Below are 12,525 nucleotides of genomic sequence, written 5' to 3'. Positions count from 1 at the left end.
GATGATCGTGAGATGCTGGCATTATACAATATTGGGCACAGTTGTATTAAAAGCCACAGAAGGGTGTAACAGGATCCATGGGGTGCAATTTCCCCTATCCATCCCATAAATGGAGTTTGTCAAGGCCACAAATACAGCTAATTAACCCTGCTGAAAAAGTATAAATTGCTCTGTTACAGGAACCATTTAATAGTCAGAGTTTGTGGTACAGGAGGGAAGAGGGGAGCGCAACCCCACTTTGTGACGAGACCGCCAGTGTGGCATGACTTGCGGGGAGGGAAACAATGTCCTAAGGGGGCAGGGATGTTGAATGAAGAAATTAAGAGAACTGTGGCTTATGCTGCTGCACATAGCAATGAGTCCCATAAAAGTCAGGACAAAAAGAAAGAAAGACCCAGCACTTTTTAAGCAATTCCCAGTCCAGCATTCTTGCTGGTGCTGTGGTTTATTTATGCACCTAGAAGACTCAAATGCAGGATTCTCTTTTGCCTATGACAAATAAACCAGCAAGCTGCAAAGAACACCGAAAAGATAATGCTGGTGGCAGAGGAATCATTGATCTTCCTTAAACTAACATTAATTTTAGAAAGGCAGCTGGAGGGCTGTTGGTCTGCTCCATACAAGCTGACAGCAGTAAATTGGAAAACAAAGCTTGACATCTTTCCATGCGTTCCTTATTGTACGGCAAATTTTTTATAACACCTTGGTTCCTGGCTGGCTGTAAATTTCACTTCATTAAAGATTTCACATCTGGAGCATAAATATGCACTCTTTAAAGTAATTAGCTCTTGGAGTAGTCTGTCTGCAATATAAATGACAACAAACCCCAACACAACTTCTTTGACTGAGCACTTTGGTGATAAAGTTTTGTACAGATGTGAACTTGGAAAGATATCCTTTATTGATGCAGCAGAGTTGGGAGCAAATTCGAATGGAGGGGAAAGTTTGACCAAATTAATTATAAAAAGGACAGCACGAGCTTGAGGAAGATCCAGAAAATATACTCGGCATTACCTCACTTTCTAGTTAGGAAAATGAGTAAGAATTGGATGTATTTTTTATGAATTGTAGCTTGAAAGGGCACTGCTTCTTCTTGCTGCCCTCTGATCTGCAGTCTTGATTTTTCATCTACCATTCCAGACCTCAGTTATATCAGAAAGGCCTATGTAACACAATAGGGTTTATTACATTAAGTCTAATTGGCCATGATCCAGGATACTGAACAAAAGAAACAATAGCACAAGCACATCCATATTTTGAAACTTGATTAGTTTTCTAAAGATTGGTTATTATTATATATTTATCTTACAAAAGAGATTGAGAATAACTCCAGAGAGAATGGGTGGTAGAATGGCAAATACAATTCAATGTAAACCACTTTAAAGTGATACATGTGGGTGCAAAATAAAATGTTATTTTTGCATATGTGCTAATGGGGCCTTGAAATGGTGGTAGCTGACCAGAAATGAGACAATAGACAGATGTATGCAGATGGCAACCCAGTGCTCAGCAGCTTTGAAAAAGGCAAATTCCATGCTAAGGGATTATGAGGGAAGGAATTGCAACTGCTGACATCACAATGGCATTATAGAAATCGATGGCAAGACCACATTTGGAATACCGTGTACATCTCCGGTCCCCTCACCTCAAAAAGGGTATTGTAGAGTTTGAAAAGATTCAGGAAAGGGCAACCAAAATGATCAAGGAGGTGGGAAAACTCCTATGAGGAAAGGTTGCAGTATCTGGGATTTTTTATAGAGGAAAAAGGTGAGGAGGTGACATGACAGAAGTTTTTTAAATTATACATGGAATGGAGAAAGTGGACAGAGAAATGTTTTCCTCCCTCTCTCACTCGAACTTGTAGACATCGCTTGTAGACATCCAATGAAGCTGAATATTGGAAGAGATGGGACACGTAAAAGTCAGTACTTCTTCACACAATGCACAGGAGGCAGTGATGGCTTTGCAGGAGGTCTAGGCAAATACATGGAGGAAAAGGCCGTCCGTGGCTGTGCTCTGAGCACATTGTGGCTGTGCTCTGCCTCCATGGTTGGAAGCAGTAATATTTCTGAATACCAGCTGCTGGAAACTGCAGGAGCAAAGAGTCCTCTTATGTCTGGGTCCTGTTGGCAGGTTTCCTACAGACATCTGTTTAGGTGTATAAAATTTCATAGTTCACCCATCTCCTATTTTCCCCCTATCCTCTGTGACTGTGTATATTTAAAAGAACTAGACATGCTGCTGGAGGTTGTAGTCTTAGAAGAGAAAGAAAAAACTGTAATCTTCCAAGTTGTCAGACAAAAGACTAGAACAAAAATTACAAATGACAACTATGTACAGAGCATTTCTCTCTTGCAAGGCAACTGGTTTTCATCCTAAGATACTAAAATTGCCTGAGAATCACCTACCTCATGGTTATATAAGTTTGCCTCTGATGTAAGGCAGAAACAGATTTTATAAACCAAACCAATAAATAGCCAATTAATCCTTAACAATTTATAAGGAGCAGAATCTTCATTTCATTAATGTTACTAATCAATACCTATACCCATTCAAGAGACAGCAGTGAATAGGGAGACTTGGGTTCCTTTCCTAACTACCAAGCATGGATGGTATTTCTATGTAATGAAATCCCAAAGGCAAAAAAGATTTAGGTGGAGTTGAGCGGAACCTTAGTCTTCCCATCACTTCTCTGTTCCAAGCTATCCCCTTTATTGCCATGATAGAATATCCCAACAGCATCTTCTTTCATATGTTAGTGAGTAACTATCTACCCATCTGAAAATCAAAAGTGAAATCACACAGGCTGTGGAAATAAAGGACAATCAGTAAAGAGATTGGTAACTGAATAGTTCAGGCTTGTCAGGAAAGAAATCATAAAGGCGAAGGTGTGAATGGGTGACAACTTTCTGGAGTTGTTAGACATAATTAGAAATATGTCAGAAATAAATGGAAGACCGAAAGCTACATTCATGTGCTATATTTTCCTGCAGCCCTTGGTTCAGCAACAATTTAAGGGATGTGGAATCATAAAGGAGAAAATGGACCAATGCTTCTGCTTTGGGAACATCACCATGTCTGGACTGGGACATTCTTCCAGTTATAGACCTTTCCCTTCTGCACCTATCCACCGCAGGAAGTCAGATTTATTATGACAGGCTCACAATAGCTTACTTGCCCCCTAAAAATGAAAATCTGAGGAAGATAAGCCCCACCAGCTATTATTTTTATAGATCATCATCTACTAATATATCCAATTTTTATAATCATTAATACTCTGACCACTTCTTGAAGACATAAGAAGAGTTCTACTTGATCAGACCAAAGGCCCATCTGGTCCACTATCCTCTTCCCTCAATGGCTAACCAGATGAGTGCAACTCATTTTCTCCACTTTTGATTCTCGCAAAGAAGGGTGGGCCATCAATTTGTTTATATTGTACAAAGCATGGGAACATAGGAAGCTGCTTTATCCTAGGTTTGGCCATTGGTTCATCTAGTTTAGTATTGTCAACACTATCTGGCAGCAGCTCAACCGGGGTTCAGGCAGGGGGAATTCCCAGACCTACCTAGAGATGTTGGGGTTTGAACCTGGAACCTCCTGGATGCAAAGTGGAAGTTCTACTGTTGAGCTATGGCCCTTCTGTAACTGAAGCTATTGATAGACTTCATATATATTCTTGTCAGAACTTGAAGCAGGCATTTGATTTCAAATGGGACACTCTTTGTGCTTGGTAAGCTTGGAGGAATCTGTAAATTGGCAGATGAATTTGTTTGTTGATTAGGAATTGTGAAACCAAACATCATACTCTCTAGGTATTGTTGCATTTCCAGCTTGATCTGTAACCTTTGCTATAGGAAACAGGCAAAAATGCAGGCATCAGTGATACTATCTGAACATTTCCTCAGGATACAGCTCACATAGATAGGAATAAACATTAACATATATAGTGTTTTTCTCCACAATTGTATACCAACTTATGATTTTCAGAATTATTTCCTTCTACATTTTATTTACATTTCCCACAGTCATTATTGCAAAAAATGAATCTCAATGCATTTTTAATCTAACCCTATTTTTGGAAGACATATGAAAATTGAACCAGAACATAAAGGGAAGGTTTACCTATAGTTGTGTTCAAGACTAGACTGGTTTTGACAAATTCAGAAGCTGCACACACAATATTATTGTTATTTATTTTCTGTGTTATTCTCATTTGGGCATCCATGATAGATTTGGAAACATAGCCTCCAGTGAAGAAAAGTCAGGTTCTGTTTTGCAAAGAGGAACTTTTTCTACATATATTACTGCCCGGTCATTTTTTCTACCTTTTCTTCTGAAAGGCATTACAAAGTTTACAATTCATGCACAATGTTGGGTTCAGGAAAGATTACGGCTAAGGCAAATTCCGGTTTTCAAATATCTGTCAGCTCAGATTCCATTCATTAATTTGAGTGAAATTCTCACCAGTTTATGGGCTTACTATATTCAACTAGCTAGAGCTTATTTTTTCTAATGATAATGCATAATCTCTCCTCATGCATTTAACAGTATGTGTGAGGGCTTAAACTGAGGGAGCGGGTCTGGCGTGTGTCAATGAGGGACATCTCAGTGTCTTCCACCCTACCTGCTCTTCTTCAGGGTGTTGGGAAAGTCTAACCATGTTCAGATGGATGGGATTAGAATCCTCATTTCAAACAGGAGCTCTGATTAGGGAAAAAAGCAACAAAGGAAGCTGCCTTAGACCATTGGTCCATCTTGCTTAGTATTGTCTACACTGACTGGCAGAAGCTCTCCAGAGTTTCAGGCAGGAGTCTATACCTTGACAGCCCTACACCAGGAGATGCTGAGGATTCAACTTTTGACCTTCTGCAAGCAAAACAGATGCTCTACCACTGAGATATGGCCCTTCCCCTCTTGCAGAGTTTCCGAACTGAGGGAAGATTGTTACCATATTCAGCTGGTTAGAGTAATTCTTCAGGCCTTCATAGAGGCTCTGGAACATGTGTGTCTGTACGTTGGGGGCAGGGCTTGCATGCATATCCCCATGCCCAAACATTAAGCCTACACATTTATTTTTTTGGAATGCCCAACAAAAGCTACATGTTGTGGCTCCCAATGCCCATTTTCCCATGCCAAGAATTAGAGCTTTCAAATAAAAAGGTGTTGCTTCTAGTCCACATGTTTGCAAAGCTATCGTTGAAGATATGATTGCACACATATTGATTAAGATTAAAGTTTGCAAAGAGTAATGTTTCTGAATAATGACTATTGTTGCACACACTTGGAATGATGAGAGACTTCAGGGGTTCCTGAATTTACCCAGGGTTCAGTTTCCTTAGAGTGAAGTTCAGTGGAGAATGTAGTGTTTTTAGGATATATGGGGTTGCTTCCAGGGCACTTGTCACTATGGCAACACACCTGTTCTTTGCCAGCTCTTTAGACACATAAATGGAGGGTGTTTGTAGGCCTGGCGAGGGCCATTAACTTAACAGATAGTGGTTTAACCACTTCAGCAGTCTTTTCTACTATAATCTACTATGTTGTAGATACAAAATCTACAACATTGGGACCCAAGGGCATAATTCAAATAAATCCACCAATCTTAGAAAATATAAAAACCATCGTAATATATATTCAGGATCCCTAATGTTCTTGAAAAAGACAGGTAAACCACATCAGATGTAGGCAACTAATGTTGTCTGGTTTTATTGTTGTAAATTGCTGTGGTATATTTTTATGATACAGCAGTATATAAATGTTTAACTAACAAACAAACATACAAACAAACAAACAATACCCCTGCTTTGTTGCAGTTTTCTGGCTCATGATATGTTTCTGATATGGTCCACAGTGCTGAACAAATTGTTCATCTTTGATACTTGATTAAATGGCAGAAAGATTGTTGTTGTTGTTAATCCTTATGTAGGGTTATAAATGTTTCGCATGTTTTACTCTCTTCCTAGCATGACGCCTTTCAGAGCTGAGTTGGGCTTCCCCTTGCTAACATGACGCCTGTGCCTTTAATGATAGGCAGGAAGAAACTGAGAAGATGAAGTTCATTTCAGCATGAAAATGATATGAAAAGCCTTGTTAAATTTCTGTCAGGTAGGTGTTAAAGGAGTAGCCCTCCCAGGAAATAATTGGCAATTACAGAAGTCAAGGTTAACTATATAAAACCTGATATTTACCTGATGTTAGAAGGCAAACTTTCCTCTTGCAAGCAGCAATGGACAGCATGACAAAGCTGCACCATTCAAATTAAAGGCAAAGCTACCTAGTTTGCAGTTTCCGAAATAATACACGGACTGAAAAAGGCATCCTTCGAAATTTTCACTTCTCTGAATTTTTCAACCACTTCCACAACTAAGTAGTGTGTACAAAAATGCATATACGTGATAAATGCATATACGTGAAAATTGAGAAACTGACAGAAACTGAAATTGACAGATTTCCCCATCCCTATCCTGGAGTAAATAATTTTTGTACTCTACACACTTTCAGTTTGCTTCTTCCTCTACAGGTGTGGCTTGCCAGTGTAGTCCAACAATCACCCCTTCTGACACCTTGTAATGAACCCTTAACCGCAGAATGTAATGCATGTCTGTTAAAAGTAAGATGTATTGAGTTCAATGGGACTTACTTCCAGAGTTTAGAAGTAAGCGTTGAGAGTTTAGCTCAGTCAGTAGAGCCTGAGTCACTTAATCTGAGGATTCTGGGTTCAAGCCTCACATTGGGTGAAAGATTCCTGTACTGACTAGTAGATGATCCTTGTGGTTCCTTCCACTTCTACAGTTCAATGATTCTATTCCACCTTTATAGATGGTTCAATTTCAGTTTCCACACTAGGGTTTCTGCATTCTAATTATTAGCACATCTGATTTGGTCCAAATTTAGCCAATGGTGAAACAAATACAAATAAGCTATGGTTTTTAAATTGTACTCTCTAAAATGTGCTTAGTGAACATCACAGCAACTAAATATGTTTTTGCTTGACATGCCATAGTAGGATAAGCGTTTTATCAGTATTTCATAGCATGATACAAGAAAACAGGGAAATGGTTTATATTTGTTTGATAAGGTTAACATTTTTTAAGACACTCAGAATAATTCTCTTTATAAGGCATGTCAAAATAGCATGTCATTATCATCGCATAGTCACTCCAAACTGATGAATCTAATTTTCCGTAAGACTGACCGCTCTTCTGAGATTCCTGCGAAAGGCTGAGGGGATGCAAAATTAAATTAATATACTGATATAATATAGTGCAGGTATGAAAAAACAGTGCCACCATTAGTCTGAGTTGCACTGCTGCATTCATTTTTAAATATTGCCAAGATGCTGTGTAGGGTATACATGAAAATATGAGTTCTCATTAATGACCAGGCCAATTTATGAGAAAATAAATAGAGAGTCTGGGCCTTGTGCCAATGGCATGTATCTGAGAGGCTGTGGAAAGGGTCCTAATGCAAGGGTTTATGAGACTATTTTAGGTAAGGTCTATGTGCAAGTGCGTGTGTTATACATATCATGATACAAATGCCCACTTCAGTGTATCTCAAAATTTAATGATGGTCTGCAAAATCCTCAAAGGATGGTGATTATTGTAAACCATTGCATATGCTAGGAGCTCTGCAATGCCTGCCTCACAACAGGGAGGGCAAAGGGTAAGTCCTGGAGGTACTTGGCATATAATTATCTTTGTGCTTTATTTGTGAGCTCTCTCTTCAGCTGCAAACGGAATGAAAGGACCTAGGTGAGTTGCCTCACAGAGCCTAGATAAAATAAAGAGCTTAGGAAAGATTATTTTTAAAAAAAATAAGCTCACTGACTTCGGCATCCAGTATCTATTTCACAGTTTCTTCACTAGGGCTGCTTGTAAAAACCTCCTCCTGGGCTAGGAGCAATAATTCCCCCATCCATGATCTGATTATGAATGAGAAGGCTGATCTGGTCTGTACCACTGAGACCTGGGTGGGTGAGCAGGGTGAAGTTGGTTTCACCTAGCTGTGCTTACCTGGGTACTTGATGCAACACCAGGGCAGAATCGAGGGATGGGGAGGGGGAATTGCTGTGACCTATAGGAATTCTCTCTCTCTCTCTTTCTCTCTCTCCAGGCTCTCTGTCCAGTTCTAAGGTGGGGATCTAGTGTGTGTGTTCCTGGCATTGGGAACATTGGTTCCACCACACAAGAGAGCTAGTACAAGGGAATTTCTCCCACTTTCCTCACACATACATACACACACCGCACCATCCCCAAATCTTCTCTGGAGTGTTGGGGAAAACCCAGAACACACTGGGGAACAGAAAGTTGGAGAACCTTCCATTAGACAAGGAGAAATCCTTGCGCTAGTAGAATTTTCTCATGAGCGCTGTGTTGAATACAAGCCTTAATAATGATTCTAAAATGCATCTAAGCATGGCCGCTCATCACCATTAAAAAAAAACGGAATTAAGCCAAATTTAGATACATCTGCTGGTGACACCTGTCAAGAACAACTGTTCTTGACAACATTTCCTGTCCTATTTACCTACAAGGGCATTTGTAATAAAACCTTCTGCAGAACCATGAAGAAACAGTACAGCATTCTAATCTGGTTGGTCCAATTCCTTTGTGTAGAAACCCAACTAACACTTTTCAGCTGTTTTTCTTTTTTTAGGTGCCTGATATATTTTCCTGCTACCAACACTTAGTAGTGAAATTTGGGTCCTGCTACAATCTACAAGCTACGATTTCTCTGGAGTGCCCTCCTGTTTCCCAGTGAAATTACTTAGCACACTACAGTGTGAATTTTGTCCTAACTGCATTTCTTTCCCCACCTACCCTCAGTCAACTCAAATTTCAGCCGAGACAAATTATAAAGCTAAGAAGTAAAGGTCAAGGCAAATTGCTACAGGTTATCTTAAATGTTGGTTTCCAGCTCAGTTGTTGCTATTTCTCTGGTGGCTTTCAAGTATTTATGAATGTGGTGGTGGAAGCACTCATATGCCCACCTGCAAACATGTTGCCTACTTCTACGGGATGGCTTGGGCAGGGAAAATGGGGACCTTAGCTGAAAATATCCATCCAAGTCTCATTTCATTTGTTCTTTAAGTTGTTTGCCATGTACAGGTGTGGGCAATCTTTGGCTCTCCAGATGCTGCTGAACCACAACTCCCAACAGCCCCAGATAGCATGGCCATTCGCCAGGGAAGATGGCAGATGTAGTTCAGCAATATCAGAAGAGTCATGGGTTCCCCACACCTGGCTGGGTATATGGAAGGTGGGGTGGCACTTCACCTCATCTTAGTTGAAATTCCACTGGTGCATGATGAGATGTAGCTGCAGCATCTGCCTTGACTCACTGAAGTAGACTAGCTGTTGCATTAAAAAATAATCCAGTTGAATGAGAAAAAAATGATGGATTAATAATAATAATAATAATAATAATAATAATAATAATAAAAATACTTCATACACTGTCCTTCAAAGATCTCAGGGTGGTTCACAACAGAAAAATGCAAAATGAAAATACAAAATATATAATAAAATGAAAACAAAGAAACAAAAACAAACCAATAACCCTCCTTCTAACAAACATTTAAAAATCCATAGAATGCTAATCAGCCAAACAACTGGCTGAAGAGAAACATTTTCGCCTGGTGCCTAAAGCTATGTAATGAAGGCACCAAGCGAGCTTTCCTGAGGAGAGCATTGCCCAAGTGGATGGTGTGTTGAACTAGGATGATTTGGATCCACATCATAGCTCAGCCATGAAGGTCACTGACTAGCCCTAGCCAACTTAGCACATTGTTTTGTAAACATAAAATAGGTTGATCTCATTCAGTCAAATAAACAAGATGCCATAAACAGGGCCATTTCAGCCTCTGCTGAAATGGTTTTACCCACCTGTAGTGGAAAATTTGTGAGTTGGTATGTGTGTGACTGGATCTGAGACTTCCACAAAGTCTCCTCTTATGATAACATTGCCATTGTGTTTTTTAAAAAAGTTCTTATCTTGAGAGTCTGCAATGAAATTGTAAACATTTACATGAATACACTTATAATGAACCAATTGGTTTCTGAAATGTCAGCCCTCTGGATCTGATATCACCTAAAACACTTATAGGTTTGGTGGAGGTTTTTGGGTCAATCAAGGTTGCTGCTCCTTTTGTTCACAATCTCTTTTTTGCAGGAGTTTTCCTTTGCAGAGGAAGGGAATTTTAACTCTTACAAAAAAAGGGGGGGGAGAAAAACATTTATCCTCTGCTTTGCCTCATACAACTTGATTAGTCTCTTTTCAGTATTAAAATGACAGAAGAACAATTAAACAAAAACAAATACAATATTTAGATCAAGGTCTTCAGCAAAATTCTCAAATGATAGGGACACCTTTTATGAAAACTGCACCTTGGAAATTGAGTTACCTTGGAACACAAAGCAAGCAAGTTCTAAAAATTACTGTGTTTGAACAGAAATTCTGGTTACAAATCAACTTCAGGAGAAGGAGGAACTCCAACAGACTGTTGCAGTGTGAAGGGATATTCAATTCCCTTCCTTCCTGGTCCCCCTGCCCCTGATCAGCCAGCCAGTCACCATTCCATGTCAGCTGAACATATTCAGTCCTCATTGGGCTGCACTTGGTTCCTGTCAGTAGGATTCCTCCCCCAAGATGTTTTGGGCTCCTGCAAGGTTGCAGGTGCCTCCCTCTTGTATATTGATGGTACTGTTTGAGCTACTTATGAGATGGTACTTGGAGAACAGACTCGTGAAGAAAGAGAGGATGTAAAGAGATAAAGCTTTGATGTGAGAAGGAATAGAGGATCATGAAGAAGAGTAACAACTGGTAGTAGCTAGGAAAAAAACAAGTAACAACAACAAATGTCTTGCTGGATCAGACTAAGGTCCATCTCTGTAGCTAATACAAGGTGGTCAGGAATCTGGATGGAGCCAAGAAGTGTCAGAGCCAGGATAAGCTCCCAATGCCTGTCACCTTCCAGATGTTGCTGACCTACAACACCTGTAATCCTCACCCAGCATGACTACTGAAGAGGGGCGATGGGAGTTCTAATCTATCAATTCCCCATTCCTCCTTTGGACAGTACTGAGCTACATAGAATAATGCTTTGATTCAGGGTAAGGCAACCTCCACCTCTGTTCCTAGAGTTGGAATTAACCAAGCTATTTCCCAGTTTTTAAAGCAACAACGTTCTGTTTGCTGAGCCCAAATCCAAATCAAAACAGGGGAAGGGTTTGTCAAACACTAAATGTTCTATGGGTCTAATATGGCTCTCCATCGTATTTGCATAACAGGCTCATCTTCTTTGTTGGTAGCTTTTTGGTGAAACGGAGGACGTTACATTTTCAAGGCAAGAGGGCCGTTTGCATGTTTGATGGATGGCCTGCAGAGAACTTTTAGAGATCAGAATAGATGGATCACCCTTGACACCCAGCTGTGAATCTCAGATGTTTCTGCCACAGATTTATAATGCTAAGGAGAGCACTTGAGCCGAAGGAACTTTGTTGCATGCATAAGAATGAGGAACACAAGAGCATTAAGGTGACCCCGGGTGAGTCTGGCGCGCATGATGCTGGCTCCCTTGCTGTGCGCTCACTCTAGTTGTGTCATAGAGGAACTGCTACTGAAGCCTGTGCTTTATTGATGCTTTTTAAATGATTCTGATCATTAGGGCTCAGCCGGTAGTCCCAGTGTCTGCCTTGTCAAGTACCATCAATGTGCAGATAGCATTTTTTAAGCAAGTAAAGCTGTAGGTGTTAGGACGTTTAATGAAGCAATCCAGAAACTTCACACCAGAGCTTTCCATGACACACTAGGCACAAGTCAAAAGCCAAGGAAGGGGTGACTGAGTTGTGCTGATAATATATTAGGCAAATTAGCTCCACTGTGGCCATAACAAAGCATCCCTGAGCAGAATAATTAAGACAAAATCTCCTTAAAAGTCTTTGGGAATGTGATGCACCACCACTCAACCACAATGGATAGTTTAAAGCGTGTATTTAGTTTAGTTTATTGCCCTTAGGGGAGGTAGGAATGGTTTAAAAGTTTTTGTTGTTGTTAATTTAGATTTCTTACTTGTTCTTCACTTTGCTGGGCACAACAGCAACAGCAACAAAATAAAATGGGGACTTCCGGTGCGGCAACAGAAACTATTTATTTCAGTGGATCTACTCGCTGAAGACATAGTATTTACAATGGACTACAACCTGTTATAAATACTATATCTACAATGACCAATACTAAAATATCAGATATTGAACATCTGAGGTTTGACGGATGACTTTAATCAAACCTAGTTCACTGGATTTCTGACTAGGTGTAGAAGTGTGATAAGAGTCTTTTGACTAGTTTGAGTGTGGATACAGAAAGTCATGTTACCACCTATTCCACTACATATATACTCCCGATGTACAGGAAAATCCCCCATAATATTTGGCTGGATGTTTCAGGCAGCAACACGATCCTAACACGAAATGGCTGAACAGAAGGTAATTTGGTTCTGTGGTAAGTTATTATCTAATGAAT

General features: G+C 40.0%; 1 long non-coding RNA gene across 1 annotated transcript; it reads left to right on the top strand.

Moving 5' to 3' along the window:
• The first annotated feature begins 1,605 nt into the window (after positions 1-1,605).
• LOC310764050 lies at positions 1,606-8,893 on the top strand. Its single transcript, XR_014548989.1, has 3 exons — positions 1,606-1,767; positions 5,967-6,108; positions 8,662-8,893. It is a non-coding gene; the product is annotated as an uncharacterized lncRNA (long non-coding RNA).
• Positions 8,894-12,525: the final 3,632 nt, after the last annotated feature.

Source organism: Podarcis filfolensis, assembly GCF_964270895.1.
Source record: "Podarcis filfolensis genome assembly, chromosome: 1".
Classification (NCBI taxonomy): Eukaryota; Metazoa; Chordata; class Lepidosauria; order Squamata; family Lacertidae; genus Podarcis; species Podarcis filfolensis.
This window is presented reverse-complemented; position numbering and strand designations above follow the sequence as displayed.